This window comes from Macaca mulatta, chromosome 7, assembly GCF_049350105.2.
Source record: "Macaca mulatta isolate MMU2019108-1 chromosome 7, T2T-MMU8v2.0, whole genome shotgun sequence".
Lineage (NCBI taxonomy): Eukaryota > Metazoa > Chordata > Mammalia > Primates > Cercopithecidae > Macaca > Macaca mulatta.
Window position 1 is genome coordinate 109,358,246 of NC_133412.1, and position 19,137 is coordinate 109,377,382.

Genomic DNA, 19,137 nt, shown 5'->3' on the forward strand with positions numbered 1-19,137 from the left:
GAGGGGACCACCACACACCGGGGCCTGTTGTGGGGTAGGGGGCTAGGGGAAGGATAGCATTAGGAGAAATACCTAATGTAGATGACAGGTTGATGGGTGCAGCAGACCAGCATGGCACATGTATACCTATGTAAAAAATGTACATGTTCTGCACATGTATCCCAGAATTTAAAGTATAAAAAAAGAAAAAGAAAAGAAAATCACCAAAAGAGAAAAAGGGGTATAAAAAAAGGTAAAAAAAAAAAAAATTAAAAAAAAGTAAAGTCCATTGATGCTAGGAAGAAACTGCATCAACTAGCAAGCAAAATACCCAGCTAATATCAAAATGACAGGATCAAGTTCACACATAACAATATTAACCTTAAATGAAAATGGACTAAATGCTCCAATTAAAAGACAAAGACTGGCAAATTGGAGAGAGTCAAGACTCATCAGTTTGCTGTATTCAGGAGACCTATCTCACATGCAGAGACACATATAGGCTCAAAATAAAGGGATGGAGGAAGATCTACCAAGCAAATGGAAAGCAAAAAAAGCAGGGGTTGCAATCCTAGTCTCTGATTAAACAGACTTTAAACCATCAAAGATCAAAAGAGACAAAGAAGGACATTACATGATGGTAAAGGGATCAATTCATCAGGAAGGGCTAACTATCCTAAATATATATGCACCCAATACAGGAGCACCCAGATTCATAAAGCAGGTCCTTAGAGACTTACAAAGAGACTTAGACTCCCATACAATAATCATGGGAGACTTTAACACCCCACTGTCAACATCTGACAAATCAACGAGAAAGAAAGTTAACAAGGATATCCAGGAATTGAACTCAACTCTGCAGCAAGCAGACCTAATAGACATCTACAGAACTCTCCACCCCAAATAAACAGAATATACATTCTTCTCAGCACCACATCACACTTATTCCAAAATTGACCCTGTAGTTGGAAGTAAAGCACTCTTCAGCAAATGTACAAGAACAGAAATTATAACAAACTGTCTCTCAGACCACAGTGCAATCAAACTAGAACTCAGGACTAAGAAACTCAATCAAAACCTCTCAACTACATGGAAACTGAACAACCTGCTCCTGAATGACTACTGGGTACATAACTAAATGAAGGCAGAAATAAAGATGTTCTTTGAAACCAATGAGAACAAAGACACAACATACCAGAATCTCTGGGACATATTTAAAGCAGTGTGTAGAGGGAAATTTATAGCACTAAATGCCCACAAGAGAAAGCAGGAAAGATCTAAAATTGACACCCTAACATCACAATTAAAAGAACTAAGGAAGCAAGAGCAAACACATTCAAAAGCTAGCAGAAGGCAGGAAATAACTAAGATCAGAGCAGAACTGAAGGAGATAGAGACACAAAAAACCCTCCAAAAAATCAATGAATCCAGGAGCTGGTTTTTTGAAAAGATCAACAAAATTGATAGATCGCTAGCAAGACTAATAAGAGAGAAGAATGAAATAGATGCAATAAAAAATGATAAAGGGGATATCACCACTGACCCCACAGAAATACAAACTACCATCAGAGAATACTATAAACACCTCTACGCAAATAAACTAGAAAATCTAGAAGAAATGGATAATTTCCTGGACACTTACACTCTCTCAAGACTAAACCAGGAAGAAGTTGAATCCCTAAATAGACCAACAGCAGGCTCTGAAATTGAGGCAGTAATTAATAGCCTACCAACCAAAAAAAGTCCAGGACCAGACGGATTCACAGCCGAATTCTACCAGAGGTACAAGGAGGAGTTGGTACCATTTCTTCTGAAACTATTTCAATCAATAGAAAAAGAGGGAATCCTTCCTAACTCATTTTATGAGGCCAACATCATCCTGATACCAAAGCCTGGCAGAGATACAACAAAAAAAAAGAGAATTTTAGACCAATATCCCTGATGAACATCGATGCAAAAATCCTCAATAAAATACTGGCTAACCAAATCCAGCAGCACATCAAAAAACTTATCCACCATGATCAAGAGGGCTTCATCCCTGGGATGCAAGGCTGGTTCAACATATGCAAATCAATAAATGTAATCCAGCATATAAATAGAACCAAAGGCAAAAACCACATGATTATCTCAATAGATGCAGAAAAGGCCTTTCACAAAATTCAACAGCCCTTCATGCTAAAAACTCTCAACAAATTCGGTATTGATGGAATGTATCTCAAAATCATAAGAGCTATTTATGACAAACCCACAGCCAATATCATACTGAATGGGCAAACTGGAAGCATTCCCTTTGAAAACCGGCACAAGACAGGGATGCCCTCTCTCACCACTCCTATTTAACATAGTGTTGGAAGTTCTGGCTAGGGCAATCAGGCAAGAGAAAGAAATCAAGGGTATTCAATTAGGAAAAGAGGAAGTCAAATTGTCCCTCTTTGCAGATGACATGATTGTATATTTAGAAAACCCCATTGTCTCAGCCCAAAATCTCCTTAAGCTGATAAGCAACTTCAGCAAAGTCTCAGGATAGAAAATCAATGTGCAAAAATCACAAGCATTCTTATACACCAGTAACAGACATACAGAGAGCCAAATCATTGATGAACTCCCATTCACAATTGCTTCAAAGAGAATAAAATACCTAAGAATCCAACTTACATAGGATGTAAAGGACCTCTTCAAGGAGAACTACAAACCACTGCTCAGTGAAATAAAAGGACACAAACAAATGGAAGAACATACCATGCTCATGAATAGGAAGAATCAATATCATGAAAATGGCCATACTGCCCAAGGTAATTTATAGATTCAATGCCACCCCCATTAAGCTACTAATGACTTTCTTCACAGAATTGAAAAAAACTGCTTTAAAGTTCATATGGAACAAAAAAAGACCCTGCATTGCCAAGACAATCCTAAGTCAAAAGAACAAAGCTCGAGGCATCATGCTACCTGACTTCAAACTATACTACAAGGCCACAGTAACCAAAACAGCATGGTGCTGGTACCAAAACAGAGATATAGACCAATGGAACAGAACAGAGGCCTCAGAAATAATACCACACATCTACAGCCATCTGATCTTTCACAAACCTGACAAAAACAAGAAATGGGGAAAGGATTCCCTATTTAATAAATGGTGCTGGGAAAATTAGCTAGCCATAAGTAGAAAGCTGAAACTGATCCTTTCCTTACTCCTTATACGAAAATTAATTCAAGATGGATTAGAGACTTAAATGTTAGACCTAAAACCATAAAAACCCTAGAAGAAAACCTAGGTAATACCATTCAGGGCATAGGCATGGGCAAAGACTTCATGTCTAAAACACCAAAAGCAACGGCAGCAAAAGCCAAAATTGACAAATGGGATCTCATTAAACTAAAGAGCTTCTGCACAGCAAAAGAAACTACCATCAGAGTGAACAGGCAACCTACAGAATGGGAGAAAATTTTTGCAATCTACTCATCTGACAAAGGGCTAGTATCCAGAACCTATAAAGAACTCAATCAAATTTACAAGCAAAAAACAAACAATGCCATAAAAAGTGGGCAAAGGATATGAACAGACACTTCTCAAAAGAAGACATTCATACAGCCAACAGACACATGAAAAAAATCTCATCGTCACTCGCCATCAGAGAAATACAAATCAAAACCACAATGAGATACCATCTCAAACCAGTTAGAATGGCAATCATTAAAAAAATCAGGAAACAACAAGTGCTAGAGAGGATGTGGAGAAATAGGAACACTTTTACACTGTTGGTGGGAGTGTAAACTAGTTCAACCATTATGGAAAACAGTGTGGTGATTCCTCAAGGATCTAGAGCTAGAAATACCATTTGACCCAGCCATCCCATTACTGGGGACATACCCAAAGGATTATAAATCATGCTGGTATAAAGACACATGCACACGTATGTTTATTGCGGCACTATTCACAATAGCAAAGACTTGGAATCAACCCAAGTGTCAATCAGTGACAGACTGGATTAAGAAAATGTGGCACATATACACCATGGAATACTATGCAGCCATAAAAAAGGATGAGTTCATGTCCTTTGTAGGGACATGGATGCAGCTGGAAACCATCATTCTCAGCAAACTATCACAAGAACAGAAAACCAAACACCGCATGTTCTCACTCACAGGTGGGAATTGAACAATGAGATCACTTGGACACAGGAAGGGGAACATCACACACCGGGTCCTATTGTGGGGAGGGGGTGCGGGGAGGGATAGCATTAGGAGATATACCTAATGTAAATGACGAGTTAATGGGTGCAGCACACCAACATGGCACATGTATACATATGTAACAAACCTGCACGTTGTGCACATGTACCCTAGAACTTAAAGTATAATAACAAAAAAGTTAGAAAAAATGAATAACACCTACTGTTTGACAGCACAACAGGGTAACTATAGTCAATAGCAAGTTAACTCTAAAATAACTTAAAGAGTTTGCAACTCAATGGATAAATGCTTGAGGGGATGGATACCCCATTCTCCATGATGTGATTATTTCACATTGCATGCCTGAATCAAAATATTTTCTGTACCCCATAAATATATACACCTACTATGTACCCATAAAAATTAAAAATTTTTAAAAAGTTAAAAAAAAAAAAAAACAGAAGAAAATTAAGTGTTTCCAGAAGGAAAAACTGAAATGTTACTAGTAGGTCAAGTAAGATGAGAACGGGATTTATCAGTGGGGAAGTCACTGGTGATATGGCAAATGCAGTTTTGGTGGCTTGGTGGCATGCTGAAGACAAAAGCCTGATTGGAGTGGGTTCAGGAGTGAATGAGAACGACATCAGTCGGAATGGTAAGGACCTTCAAAAAACTGCTCCTCCACAGAAGCCATGAGAATGTTGGCAAAATTGTCAAAATTAACTTTTTCAGGGCTCTAGAAATTAACCAGAGGCTTGGAACAGTTTAAAGAACATTCATTCAAGAAGAGTCTGAATCTAATCACAGTGACCTTTGTGGTGTTTTACATGCCCTATTTCTGTCTCCTTGTCCCCAGCTCCATGGTAGCCTTGAGAACCAATAGCCTTACAATTACGGTAAGAACAGCAGTCTAGCAGCCACTGGAAGGGAGAGAATGGGTTCAGAGCTTCACTCCCAGACAATAGAAAGCTGTGGTTGTTTGACCTGCCTGGTAGTTCCTTGGAAATTCTCACTCACAGGGCTTGTCTTTATTTGACCTAATTCAAATCTTGTTTAGTGCAAACAGTTGTTTCTCCAGGAGGGTTTGTGAAATAATCACTGGCAGTTGTTCAACATGGCAGCTTCTTGAGGTGGTGAAAAAAGCTGGGGCAAACAAGAAGTTTATCAAAAAACTAACAAGGGGAAAGCCAGGGAATGAGATGTTCATGGAGTTATTTGAAGAGCTCCGACATGTAATTGGCCCTTTGTTTCCACAGGTTTCACATCTGTAAAATCAACCAAGCAAGGAGCAAAAATATTTGAAGAAATAATTGAATAACAAAAATACAAATAAGCAAGCAAATGCTGGTGGATTTTGTCACCAGGCCTGCCTTACAAGAGCTCCTGAAGGAAGCACTAAATATGGAAAGGAACAACCGGTACCAGCCACTGCAAAAACATATCAAATTGTAAAGACCATCGATGCTATGAAGAAACCACATCAACTAATGGGAAAAATAACCAGCTAACATCATAATGACAGGATCAAATTCACACGTAACAATATTAACCTAAAATGTAAATGGGCTAAATGCCCCAATTAAAAGAAACAGACTGGCAAATTGGATAAGAGTCAAGACACATCAGTGTGCTGTATTAGGAGACCCATCTCACATGGAAAGACACACACAGGCTCAAAATAAAGGGATGGAGGAATATTTACCAAGCAAATGGAAAGAAAAAAAAGCACGGTTTGCAATCCCGATAAACAGACTTTAAACCAACAAAGATCAAAAAAGACAAAGAAGGGCATTACATAATGGTAAAGGGATCAATGCAACAAGAGCTAACTATCCTAAACATATATGCACCCAATACAGAACCCAGATTCATAAAGCAAGTTCTTGGAGACCTACAAGGAGACTTAGGCTTCCACACAATAATGGTGAGAGACTAACTCCCCACTGTCAATATCAGACAGATCAGCAAGACAGAAAATCAACAAGGATATCCAGGACTTGAACTCAGCTCTGGACCAAGCAGACCTAACAGACATCTACAGAACTCTCCACCCCAAATAAACAGAATATACATTCTTCTCAGCACCACATTGCACTTACTCTAAAAATCGACCACATAATTGGAAGTGAAACACTCCTCAGCAAATGCAAAAGAATGGAAATCAAACAAACAGTTTCTCAGAACACAGTACAATCAAATTAGAACTCAGGGTTAAGAAACTCAATCAAAACCACTCAACTACATGGAAACTGAACAACTTGCTCCTGCATGACTACTGGGTAAATGACAAAATTAAGGCAGAAATAAATAATTTATTTGAAACCAGTGAGAACAAAGACACAATGTACCAGAATCTCTGGGACACATCTAAAGCAATGTTTAGAGAAAAGTTTATAGAACTAAATGATCGCAGGAGAAAGCAGGAAAGACCTAAAATTGACACCCTAACATCACAATTAAAAGAACTAGAGAAGCAAGAGCAAACACATTCAAAAGTTAGCAGAAGGCAAGAAATAACTAAGATCAGAGCAGAACTGAAGGAGATAAATACACGAAAAACCCTTCAAAAGATTAATGAACCCAGGAGCTGGTTTTTTTGAAAAGATTAGTAGGTAGACCACTAGCCAGACTAATACGAGAGAAGAATCAAATAGACACAATAAAAAATGATAAAGGGGATATCACCACTGATCCCACAGAAATACAAACTACCATCAGAGAATACTATAAACACCTCTACACAAATAAACTAGAAAATCTAGAAGAAATGGATAAATTCCTGGACAAATACACCCTCCCAAGACTAAACCAGAAAGAAGTTGAATCCCTGAATAGACTAGTAACAAGTTCTGAAATTGAGGCAGTAATTAATAGCCTACCAACCAAAAAAAGCCCAGGACCAAACTGATTCACAGCCGATTTCTACCAGAGGTCCAAGAGGAGCTGGTACCATTCCTTCTGAAACTATGCCAAACAATAGAAAAAGAGGGAATCCTCGCTAACTCATTTTATGAGGCCAGCATCATCCTGATACCAAAACCTGGCAGAGACTCACCCCCATGCCCCCCTCTCCCCCACCACAAAAAAAATGGGGGAAATTTCAGGCCAATATCCCTGATGAACATCGAGTGAAAATCCTCAATAAAATACTGGCAAACCGAATCCAGCAGCACACCAAAAAGCTTATCTACCACTTATCCACCATGATCAAGTGGGCTTCATCCCGGGGATGCAAGGCTGGTTCAACATACGCAAATCAAACGCAATCCATCACATAAACAGAACCAATGACAAAAACCACATGATTATCTCAATAGATGCAGAAAAGACCTTCGATAAAATTCAACAGCCCTTCATGCTGAAAACTCTCAATAAACTAGGTTTTGATGGAACATCTCAAAATAATAAGAGCTATTTATGAAAAACCCACAGCTAATATCATACTGAATGGGCAAAAATTGGAAGCATTCCCTTTGAAAACCGGCACAAGACAGGGATGCCCTCTCTCACCACTCCTATTCAACATAGTATTGGAAATTCTGGCCAGGGCAATAAGGCAAGAGAAAGAAATAAAGGGTATTCAAATAGGAATAGAGGAAGTCAAATTGTCTGTTTGCAGATGACATGATTGTATATTTAGAAAACCCCATTGTCTCAGCCCAAAATCTCCTTAAGCTGATAAGCAACTTCAGCAAAGTCTCAGGATACAAAATCGATGTGCAAAAATCACAAGCATTCCTATACACCAATAATAGACAAAACAGAGCCAAATCATGAGTGAACTCCCATTCACAATTGCTACAAAGAGAATAAAATACCTAGGAATCCAACTTACAAGGGATTTGAAGGACCTCTTCAAGGAGAGCTACAAACCACTGCTCAAGGAAATAAGACAGGACACAAACAAATGGAAAAACATTCCATGCTCATGGATAGGAAGAATCAGTATCGTGAAAATGGCCATACTGCCCAAAGTAATTTATAGATTCAATGCTATCCCCATCAAGCTACCACTGACATTCTTCATAGAATTAGAAAAAACTACTTTAAATTTCATATGGAACCAAAAAAAGAGCCCATATAGCCGAGACAATCCTAAGCAAAAAGAACAAAGCTGGAGACATCATGCTACCTGACTTCTACCTATTCTACAAGGCTACAGTAACCAGAACAGCACGACACTGGCACCAAAACAGATATATAGACCAATGGAACACAGCAGAGGCCTCAGAAATAGCCTCACACATCTACAACCATTTGATCTTTGACAAACCTGACAAAAGCAATGGGGAAAGGATTCCCTATTTAATAAATGATGTTGGGAAAACTGGCTAGCTATATTCAGAAAACAAACTGAACCCCTTCCTTCCACCTTATACAAAAATTAACTCAAGATGGATTAAAGACTTAAACCTAAGACCTAACACCATAAAATCCCTAGAAGAAAACCTAGGCAATACCATTCAGGACATAGGCATGGGCCAAGACTTCATGACAAACACCAAAAGCAATGGCAACAAAAGCCAAAATTGACAAATGGGATCTAATTAAACTAAAGAGCTTCTGCACGGCAAAAGAAACTACCATCAGAGTGAACAGGCAACCTACCGAATGGGAGAAAAGTTTTTCAATCTATCTGTCTGACAAAGGGCTAATATCCAGAATCTACAAGGCACTTAAATTTATAAGAAAAACAAACAACCCCATCAAAAAGTGGACCAAAAAATGTTAACACTTCTCAAAAGAAGACATTTATGTGGCCAAAAAACATACGAAAAAAAGCTCATCACTGGTCATTAGAGAAATGCAAATCAAAACCACAATGAGATACCATCTCATGCCAGTTAGAATGGTGATCATTAAAAAGTCAGGAAACAGATGCTGGAGAGAATGTGGAGAAATAGGAAAGCTTTTACACTGTTGGTGGGAGTGTAAGTTAGTTCAACCATTGTGGAAGGCAGTGTGGTGATTCCTCAAGGAGCTAGAACCAGAAATACCATTTGGTCCAGCAATCCCATTACTGGATATATACCCAAAGGATTATAAATCATCCCACTATAAGGACACATGCACATGTATGTTTATTGCAGCACTGTTCACAATAGCAAAGACTTGGAACCATGCTCAATGATAGACTGGATAAAGAAAATGTAGCACATATACACCATGGAATACTATGCAACCATAAAAAAGGATAAGTTCATGTCCTCTGCAGGGACATGGATGAAGCTGGAAACCATTCTCAGCAAACTAACACAGGAACAGAAAACCAACCACCACATGTTCTCACTCATAAGTGGAGTTGCACAATGAGAACACATGGACACAGGGAGAGGAACATCACAAACTGGGGCCTGTCGGGAGGTTGTGGGCTAAGGGAGGGATGGATAGCGTTAGGAGAAACATCTAATGTAGATGATGGGTTGATGGGTGCAGCAAACCACCACGGCACATGTAACAAACCTGCACATTCTGCACATGTATCCTAGAACTTAAAGTATTAAAAAAAAACCAAATAAGTAATATGAAACTAATTACATAGCATTTACATTACAGAGATGATTTAATGCATGCAGAGAGAGGTGCATCAGTTATTTGCAAATATGACACCACGATGTATAAGGGACTTGAGCATCCATGTTTTTTTGTTTTTTTTTTAAATTCATGGTAGGCCTGGAACCAATCCCCATGAATGCTGAGGGACGACTGTATACCTGGAAGTCTAGAAGCCCATGCACATGTTCAGGGCTGTGCACATACCCAGGAAAGATCTGAGGAAGCCCCAAGCTCTTACCTCTGACTGATCTTGAGGCTCTGGCAGGAAGTGCAGGCTAAGGCTGAATTGTAAACTGCCTACCTGAGCATTGAAGGCAGGTCCCAACATGCAGAGTCCCTCAGCAAAGGCTGGGGGACTTATTGGTTCCAGACATTTAAGGAACTATCTGTCCAAACATTAGCTGACCACTAAGACAGCTGAGTAGAGATTTCAGCGGCCATACATGACAAAGGATACAGACTTGACAAAATTACTTCAGGAAAGTCACTAAAAATCGTTATATAAATGAGCCAAACATGGCCTTTGTGTATTGGGTCCCAGATTATTTCTTCACCGCACGCTGAGATTCATTAGCACCAAACTCAAATTTTTATATATCCAATTATTAAAATATCCCAAACCAGCAAATTTTTAACCTCTTAAAGCCTGCCTGCTTTGCATACTCTGCAAAACCTCACCCGATAGTCACTGCCCATTGATAAGGTAGAGCCCTGTGGTTATAAGACCCAAGCTACCATGGTTCTTTGGAGCCCTCTGACCCACAGTTCACTTGCTGTGCTACTGGGCAACAGCACCTAGACCTACCATCCTTTTTGAAATGTTTACTTGAAAGTGTACTCCAACTAACAAAATGTGAATCAAAAATAGTAGAAATTGTGGCATAAGAGGACTAACAATAAACATCTGAACCATTTAAACAAAAGTGATCAACGGAAATGTGATCCTCTGAAATAAAATATGTAGAACATTTAAAAAGAAATATTTCAAAAAGATTTTTAAACATAAATCTGGGCCTAAAGCCACAGAAAATATTGATGGCTAAAGCATAGATTGTGCGACCTGCAAGTCAGATATCAAGTCCTAATAATACACTGCTTAAAAGACATGTATGTAAAACAATCAGTGACTCATAGGATAGATTCACATACACATATTAAAACAAAACTCCTGACTAAAATATCAGCAAATTAAAGCTAGCAGTATAATTAAGAGCTGTTTAACCGGGTACAGTTTATTTTGAGAATACAAGAATGGTCTAACAATAAGAAATCTGTCAATGTTTGTCACATGAGCAGATTAAAGGAAGAAAACAACATGATTTTGTCTGTCTTGAGACAGGGTTTCACCCTGCTGCCCAGACTGTAGTGCAGTAGCATGATCACAGCTCAGTAAAGCCTCAATTTCCCAGGCTCAAGTGATCCTACCTCAACCTCCTGAGTAGCTGAGATTACAGGCACCCACCACCATACTCGGCTTTTTTTTTTTTTTTTTTTTTTTTTGTAGAAACAGGGTTTTGCCATATTGGCCAGGCTGGAATATGGTTATATCAAAAGGGATCTGACAAAATTTACTATCCATTCACAAAAGGAACTATTAGAAGTCCCATAATTTAAAATTTTTTAACAATAAAGAACACCCCTCTCAAACTAAATCATAAAATTCTAGAGGTATTTTTATTGAAGATATGGTTCAGAAAAATGTCTAATATTAATGCTATGACCATTTTTGATGGTTTTAAATATGCCCACAAATTCTTCTGAGGCTCACTTGGAAGCAGATTCTCCAGCCAAGCCTTCAAATTACTGTCAGCCTCAGGCAACATCTTGTTGACTGCAACCTCATGAGAGGATCTGGATGAAAACTACCTGCTCCTGAGTTTCTGAGGCTCAGAAAGTGAGAGATAATAAGTTTTTGTTGTTCTAAGTTGTTACGTTTTTGGAATAATCTGTTACACAGTGATATTGAATGAATATCCCTTTGTTCAAAAGATACTAGTAAATATCAACTAGATGATTCATAAAATGAATTATCACTATGGAAGTGGAAGAGACACAGATAATCTTTTCTGAAGATTATATGGGTAGATTAATGAATTTTTTTTTTTAAATTTTTGAGACATGGTCTTGCGCTGTTGCCTAGGCTAGAGTGCAGTGGCACAAAGATGGCTCACTAAAGCCTTGACCTCTTGGACTCAATAATCCTCTAGCTTCAGCCTCCCCAGTAGCTGGGACCACCGGTGCATGCCACCATGTCTGGCTAATTTCTTAGACAAATTTTTTTGGTAGAGATGGGATTTCACCATGTTGCCCAGGCTGGTCTCAAACTCCTGGGCTCAAGCAGTCCTCCCACCTTGGCCTCCCAAAGTGCTGGGATTATAGGCATGAGCCACATGCCCAGCCTTAAAGTTTAAGAAGTCAAAATCTGTAAGATATAATATTTCATTGGTCTTAGAACTGGTAAGAACAAACACGAATATTGAAATATAAAAGCAATGGAAAAAAATAACCAAAGATGTCTTTTATTAAGCACATACCATATACTAGAGTACGTGGCAAAATATCACTAGGTATTCACCAGAATGGGTATAATTAGACTATAACACTTAATGTTGGCAAAGATGTGGGACAATTGAGATGCCCATACATTGCTGCTAGAAGGGTAAAATGGTACAGCCAGTTTGGACAAAGTTTGTCATTTTCTTAAACACTAAACACATACCTACCTTAGATCCAGTAATTTCACTTTGAGGTGTTTACCCATGAAAAATAAAAACTTATATTTTCAGAATGATTTGTATAAGAATATTCATAGCAGCTTTATTCATAATAGTCAAAAATGGGACTCAGACCAAGGTTTCCATCAATAGGAAAATAGTTAAGTTGGTATAGTCATGAAACGGAATAGTAACTAGCAGTAAGAAGGAACAAGCAATGAATACAGCAAAATGGATAAATCTCAAAAACATTAGGCAGGAAGAAATAAGACACAAGAGTACCAACTGTATGATCCCAATGACGAGAAGTTAGAGATGAGGCAAAACTAATCTATGGGTGGAAGGGGAAGAGGGGAGCAGAGATTAACAGGAAAGTAACATAAGGAGCTTTCTGGGGGTGATGGTAATGTTCTATATCTTGATAGGGGTTATGAGTTACAAAGGTGTCAAATTCATCAGAACTCAGTGCATGTACTTAGGATTTGTGCATTTCATTGCATGTAAATTTTATCTTAATAGAAAGTATTACTATTGAGCTCTAGTTAAAAATATGAATACTGAAGTGTTTAGGAGGATGTGTAGTGATGTCTTCAATGTCTGGAGGGGTGAATAGATATATGATGAAGCAAACATAGTAAAGCAATGATATAACCTGGGTGGTGTGCAAAAATTAACTTTGCTGTAGGTTTCAACATTTAAGCTTGTTGGAAAAAACCATGTTTTTGAAGAAATTCAGATACATTGTCAAATTGAAAAGCAGGATAGAATGCTGCATGTGTGATGTGATATAGTTTAGAGAGTGAAAAAGCACTAACAGAGAAAAGCCGATCGTTATCTTGGGGTGTTGTGCTAATGTGTAAATTTTTTATTTTCTATACTTTCTACAATAAGTGTAGAAGACTACTAACAGAAAAAAAAATTTATCCCATAAGATTTTTAAAATAGTTTCAAGGAGGCAGATTTTAACTTGGAGCATAGAGAAACACTTTCCGATGGTTGGAACTACATGCAGCTGGAATAGATCTCTAAGATGGCAGGAAGGTTTTCTATCTTCCAAGGACCCTGACCCAGGCTGGAAGACCACAGGTATGAATATCTGACAGTGGGTGTAAACAAGGCATGAGGGGTTTTAGGCTATCCTCAAATTCTGAGATTTGACATGTGAAACAGAAAATGTTGAAGAAATGAAAAGGCCTCTTGAGTTTTCCTAATCTATTCCAAATTCAGTACTACTCTGAAAATAAAAACACTTGGTACTAAAACTAAATTCCTGGCCAAAAAAACAATTTTTTTTTTAAAACAAAAGTGCTAATCTGAGATTTCCCAGACAGCATCCACACAACTTGGTTTGATGTGTAACAGAAAAGTCCTCAACACCCAGAGTTGTTTTAATGTCTCAGCTGTGCTGTAGGTATAAAGGAATAGTAGTACCACCTCACATTTGCAAAGTGTTTTAGAGGAAGCAGAGCACTTCAACATGTATTATCTAATTCTATGCCAACCCCAAGACACACTCTGTAGAGGGAGACAGGATTTCCCAGATACTGCAAAGCTGAAGGCAGTGAGATTGTTCAGGGATGCCTGGGCACTGACTCTTCCCCCACGTGTGAGGGGTCCTTGTTGGTGCTGCATTTACCTCAAGAACTAAGAGAGCTTGAGATTTGTAATCATTTCTTTAAAGAAACATGCAAAGTTAGTTCAAGTACATTTTTCTGGTGTTAGTTTCTTTCTCAACCCTTTCAGTGCCCCAGCTGGAAGGAATGTTAATGTCAGTGAAATGCCCCATGATGAGCCAAGTGTTCAGGGAAAAGCTGAGCCGTGGTGGGCTGCACTGGGAGAGGTTCTATCATCCATGGCCATGTTACAGTTGGTGTGTGCATTTGAGTGTAGGAGCTTTCCCTGTTGATTAGGAATTTATCTCCAGTGATGCACATGGATGCTATTGTCTCTATTTTTCTGTTTTTATTTATTTATTGTAGATGAGGAAACTGAAGTTCAGAGATGAGGTAGAAGGCCCAGGCCTAGAATGTATGACACCAGTGCTTTTGGTGGAGCAGAAATGAAAGCAAAATTTGAGAGTATTCTTCAAATGAGTTCCTGTGAAGTCTATACAATCTTTAAGTTTTCCAGTTGATATAAAAAAGAAACTAAAAAATACAAATTAGCACTTCAAATTTCAAGTTTTAAACAATTCTGAATGCTGTAGAGTTGTCCCAGGCATTCTGAGAGTATTTCCTATGAGGGCAAGACCACGTGTATCCAAGTTGAAGCAGTAGATGTTCTCCTCCTCACAAATGACAGTGGACAGCTTGAAGAAAGAGCTCTGGCTTTGGCACTTTTGATTGATGCTTCATGTAGGCTAAATTTTTATTTTTTGTCTGAGACATTCTGGTTACTTGTCCCATTCCTAAAGAGGGGAAAGGGGAAAACATATCTAAGATAGGCCAACCAAGAGAGTTTAGAGTGATGGTACAAATCCACGACCACAAATCAAACAATGATACGATAAATCACATCACAGTTTTGAAAAGCTCCTAATGAAAAACCTGAATGAGATGGAGGTAACAACATATGTCAGTAATCCAAATTCTTTACTTTGAAAAAAGATACTACTCCAAAGCTTGGAGAATCTTCAACAAATCATTTAAAGCTAGGACCAGCAGAGATGACATTTTTCATTGCATACCTTCAAAGTTGCAAAAACACAACCCAATATATACATTTCTGTGTTTTGCTAGGTTCTATAAGGTGGAGTAAATCCTGTCTTGGCTGAGCCAAGGTCCCCTGGTGTTCCAGTCCTGGATCTAAGATGCCAAGTCCACTGCCGGTTCCACAGTCAACAGCAGTTCAAACTGTAGCTGCTTCTCTAACTTTTCAGGTTGCTACAGCCTTAACTAAGGACTTCCAGGGAAAAAAACAAACCAGAGGAGCAATGTCATCTCCACTTTTCCAAATATTGAAACCCAGCACCATCACCCAGAAATCTGCCTTTCCAGGTTGTCTTCAAAACTCTACATGCAGCCTTTGGCTGACTTCAGCTCAAGCCTGGCTGCTGAGTGGGGAGTTGACTAGGAAGAGGACATCTTACTCCAGAATGTCAGGGCCTTCAGAAGCCTCCCTATCCTTTTGCATTCACTTGCCCTAAATACTTCAAACTCCAGGTTGCCTGAAATTGTTCAGCTGGAGATTTATTTCTTGGGCTAGGCTTCTGTTAAAATGTAATACCACTGGGGGAGTTAATAGCAACTTTCAACTCAGTGTGAAGATGTTTATCAGATTCCTTTATGAAGAAGGTTGTGATTGAGCAAAAGAACACTTGTTGCCCCTCCAGGAAAGCAGGAAAGCAGAGAGGAGGAGAAAAAGATTTCCTGAAGGGGAGACTAGGAATATGGACACTTTCAGATTACACCATGTTTTTCTGGCTGGCCTTGGTCTTAAGTGTTAAAGTGCCCTTCATCCTCATCATGAAATCTCACCTACTTATCTGATAAACTATTCTAATCAAAAGCCACATCAAATTTGTATGTGCCCAATTTTTCTCTATCTTGACCAAATACAGGAAATGAATTACTTCGCAAAGAACACGGAGACCAGCCAAAGCAATTTGCTAGTTGTGCAATTCTGTCCCAGCTCTTGGCTCTATGTATTCAGCAAGGAGTTCAAGAGAAACCTCACTCTTGTTCTCCTTCTCAAATGCACACACCCAGATTTTTTTTTTTTTCTTTTTGGTAGACTTGTGGGCTTTAATTTTCCAATCTCTTCTTTTTGGGAACAAGCAGAAAATAGTAACATTACATTTGTTTTGTGCTTTTTCTTAGTGTTTTGTCCTCATATTGAGATAGAGTGGAGCCAACTTTTAACTACAAAAATATAGAGAATCTCTCCTTTCCTTGTATACACACACAGGCTTATAAAAACCACGTGACCATGAATTGGCAGCCCATATAACCCTAATTTTAGCACAGGATAAAAAAAAAACCTAAAGGCCAGGAGCAAGACCTAATTTTCCTCAATCACTCAGCCAAGCTATTGATTGGCACAACTTGGAACTAGACTTTTTCTATTTTATTCTTGTTTACTGAGTTATACTAACTGGAAACTCACTATATTTTCTATTTCTGGAGCTGTTTTAAAAGCAACCAAAGTAGGCAGGTATATTATCTTTGCTAAGAGATGGTATGATGTTCTAACTATACTTATCACTGAGTTCAAGTACAGGATCTTTATCAAGTCCCTGTGCCATTTTAAAACTTAACTTCAAAAGCATATGAGGTAGACATGATAGTAAACTGTAAATGGAATTTAAAGGCAAATTCAATTTTCTTCTTAGAGCTGTCATGAACTTCAATTCTGCTGGCCATATTTCATTTGTCACAGGATCTAAAATGAGTACATATTGTGTGCAATTGTGTAATGTAGTTGTCCTAAACTTTAATACATTTACTTTTGAGTGCCATTTACAGATTGTTTCTCTAACACGCACAACATGAGTTATTAAAGTTTAAAAGTGCACAAGGCTCTTATGAAGACCCTGTTTATAACTCAAGTACAGAGCACAGGAATTCTGGCTAAATTACCTCCTTTTGCTGCCAGTCTGGTCTCCTTCATTTCAGACAGGCTACAAATCAAAAGAATTGTACGTTCCTTTTCAATGAAAAGGAGAAATTCTTAAACTCTAGTATTTAGTGAATAACTGGTGCTAAAAGGCATGGCTACATTTTTTAAGTGGATCCCTGCTTAGAATACATAGATAATGTTAAGATCTAATTGGAGTGACAAAAGGCACTGAAGAAGAGAAAGAGCAGTAAGTTAGATAATTAGAAAGCTGACCATCCTAAATATATATGCCACTTGGCAGTGACCAATTTAGGTTCTATTATTCCTTCAAGGTCCCTGCAACTGCAGATCGTGTTTCCTGAACACTCAGTTCACAAGGATACAACTCTTCTCTGAACTCTTTAAATTTTGAAGCAGTATCTCACCACCCTGTCACCCAGGCTGGAGTGCAGTGTGATCACAGCTTACTGCATCCTCTACCTCCCAGGCTCAAGCGATCCTACCTCAGCCTCCAGAGTAGCTGGGACCACAGGCATGCACCACCACACCCAGCTGCACCATCACATCCAGCTGATTTTTTAGTTTTCTGGAGAGATGCGGGCCACTTTGTTGCCCAGGATAATCTCAAACTAATGGGCTAAAGTGATGCTCCCACCTTAGCCTCCCAAATTGCTGGGACGACAGGTGTGAACCAACATGCCCAGCCTCTTCTCTGAATTCTTAAAGCATCCTTAAAGTGAGTCTGAACTCGGAAACTTCAGAGATCATCTGGCCACTTTGTGGCAGGGTAGGATCTAGAATCCAGGACTGTTTTCTTGCCAGACCCTACCTCAGTTCTGGGAGGAGGTGGTCAATTAGGCATGAAGGGAAAACCAGATCTGGAGGGTGAAGGTAAATTCAAAGATGCTTGAGGTTTTGAACTGGAGTGGTTTACAAAATATGGGGAGCCCACATTAAAGGAAAGATAATGAGTTTCATATTAAACCTGCTGAGTTTAAAATGATGGCAGAACATCAAGTCTATTGGGCCTGGATAGATCAAGATTCTTGGAATGATAAAGGCTAAAATCTCTGTGAAAAGGAAAGGAATGTGTAGAATGATAGAAGTTTTAGCCTTGGTGATCTAGAAAGTTTAAAGCTTGATTCAGTGGTCTAGGTGGTGAGGAACGTAGGCAGATGCGCCAAAGCCTGTAAGAGTGATGGGGGAGGAGGTGCCAATGACTCTGCTTCCTCAGTAGCAACTGTGGCCTTTTCATTTGAAGCAAGCCTTTCCCAGCCAGTCCCACCCTATAAGTCAGGTCATAGGTCAGCAAACTACAGCCCACACCGCCAGTTCTGGCTCACTGCGTTTTTGGTCAATCCTGAGAGCTAAGAATGTTTCTTTAAGTGGCTGAAAAAAAAAACACTCCATGATGTGAAATTTAAAAGCAATTCAAATTTCAGTGTCCATAAAGTTTCACTGGAACACAGTCATACTCATTTATATATTGTGTATGGTTTCTTCACATTACAATAGCAGAGTTGAGTAGTTGCAACAGAGACCACATGGCCTGCAAAGCCTAAGATATTTGCTATGTGGTTCCGAAAAATTGTGTTGATCCTTGTCTCAGGTCTTTAAATGTTTAGACATCTGAAGATGGCTTCTGATCCTTAGCATTCCCATATGTTCATCCATCCATCCCTGTACCCATCCAGCCAGACATCTCATATTTATCAAGTGTGTAGTATGTGAAATTCTAAAGAGTTACAAGACTGAATCCCAGCCTCAGTACCAGTGTTATGTAGTAGAAAGAATGTGGCATTCAATTGGAGATGTATAGGTTGAGTATCCCTTATCTGAAATGCTTGGGACCGGAAGTGTTTCAGATTTCAGATATTTTTAAATTTTGGATTATTTGTATTATATCTACTGGTTGAATATCCCAAATCTGAAAATTTAAAGTCTGAAATGCACCAAAGATCATTTCCTTTGAGCATCATACTGCTGCTCAAGAAGTTTCAGATTTTAGAGCATTTCAGACATCAGCTTTTTGGATTAGGAATACTCATCCTGTACTTCACTGGGTGGTTGAACACTGAGTTTCTAGTATCCTTAGGTTCCTCCCCAGAGTGCTTTTCCTCAGGGACCAGCCTGGGGTTAGAAGAGGGATTAGTCTTTG

The 19,137-nt window shown here is 38.9% G+C and overlaps 1 protein-coding gene across 2 annotated transcripts in view; it reads left to right on the plus strand.

Moving 5' to 3' along the window:
• LOC106999399 (uncharacterized) overlaps nucleotides 1–11,024 on the plus strand; it is a 47,396-nt gene extending 36,372 nt beyond the window's left edge. The window contains exon 2 of one of the 2 annotated variants that reach the window (XR_013396225.1): nucleotides 5,409–11,024. The gene's annotated coding sequence lies outside the window, so the exon portion shown is untranslated. The remainder of the gene's footprint in view (nucleotides 1–5,408) is intronic. The other variant, XR_013396227.1, reaches the window with a different exon arrangement.
• Nucleotides 11,025–19,137: the final 8,113 nt, after the last annotated feature.